Below are 1,128 nucleotides of genomic sequence, written 5' to 3' on the forward strand. Positions count from 1 at the left end.
GAGTTTTGCTCTTGTTGCCCAGGCTGGAGTGCAATGGTGCAATCTCGGCTCACCGCAACCTCTGCCTCCCAGGTTCAAGCGATTCTCCTGTCTCAGGCTCCCAGGTAGCTGGGATTACAGATGTGTGCCACCACACCTGGCTAATTTTTGTATTTTCAATAGACAGGGTTTCATGATTTTGGTCAGGCTGATCTCCAACTCCCGACATCAGGTGATCCACCAGCTTCGGCCTCCCGAAGTGCTGGGATTACAGGTGTGAGCCACCATGCCCAGCGGGTCTCACTACTTTTCCCAGGCTGGTTTCAAACTCCTGGGCTCAAGCTATCCTTCTGCCTCAGTCTCCCAAAGGGCCGGAACCACAGGCATGAGCCACTGTGCCCGCCTTCTTTTTTTGTTATTACAGTTTGGTTTGAACTACATCCTGAAAAGGGGGAAAGTATGGGGGGTAGTGGAAAAAGAAACTGTAGACCCACCATATCCTATAATCAACGGCTGTTAGTGTATGTACTACATGCTTATGATCTTTTTTCTCACCAAGATTATAAACCTCCCTAGAGCACAGATTACTTCCTTTTGGTATCCTGTAGTATCTAACACAATGTGCTTTAGAAAGTAGATGTTTAAAACATGTTTTTTGATGATAATACCCAGTGCTAGATACAGATGGTTTTGCATCAACCCGGCCATGCTATCTCATTCACACCTCATGTGCTAGATAACTTGTCTTTTCCTGATGGGTTCCTAGAGTACAGGGCAGCAGAAAGCCAGCTAGAGTTTGTCAACCACACAAACAAGACTTGGCAAGGCCATGGTCTGACTGATTCAGCCAGTAAAGATACATTGAGCCACTTTTAGATTCAGGGAGTTTATTACTTAAATACAGTGCATAAGGAAAAATGCACAATGGTGATAGATGCTTGTGATCCTTGTCTCATACATCAAAAACGACAATACAGTTGACTCTGTATCTGTGTGTTCTACATCTGGGATTCAACCTACCTCGGGTCAAAAGTATTTAGAAAAAAACTGAAATAAAAAAATAATAGGCCAGGCATTGTGGCTCTCACCTGTAATCCCAGCACTTTGGGATGCCGAGGCAGGTGGATCACATGAGGTCAGGAGTTCGAG

This window comes from Colobus angolensis, unplaced genomic scaffold, assembly GCF_000951035.1.
Source record: "Colobus angolensis palliatus isolate OR3802 unplaced genomic scaffold, Cang.pa_1.0 Scaffold19, whole genome shotgun sequence".
Classification (NCBI taxonomy): Eukaryota; Metazoa; Chordata; class Mammalia; order Primates; family Cercopithecidae; genus Colobus; species Colobus angolensis.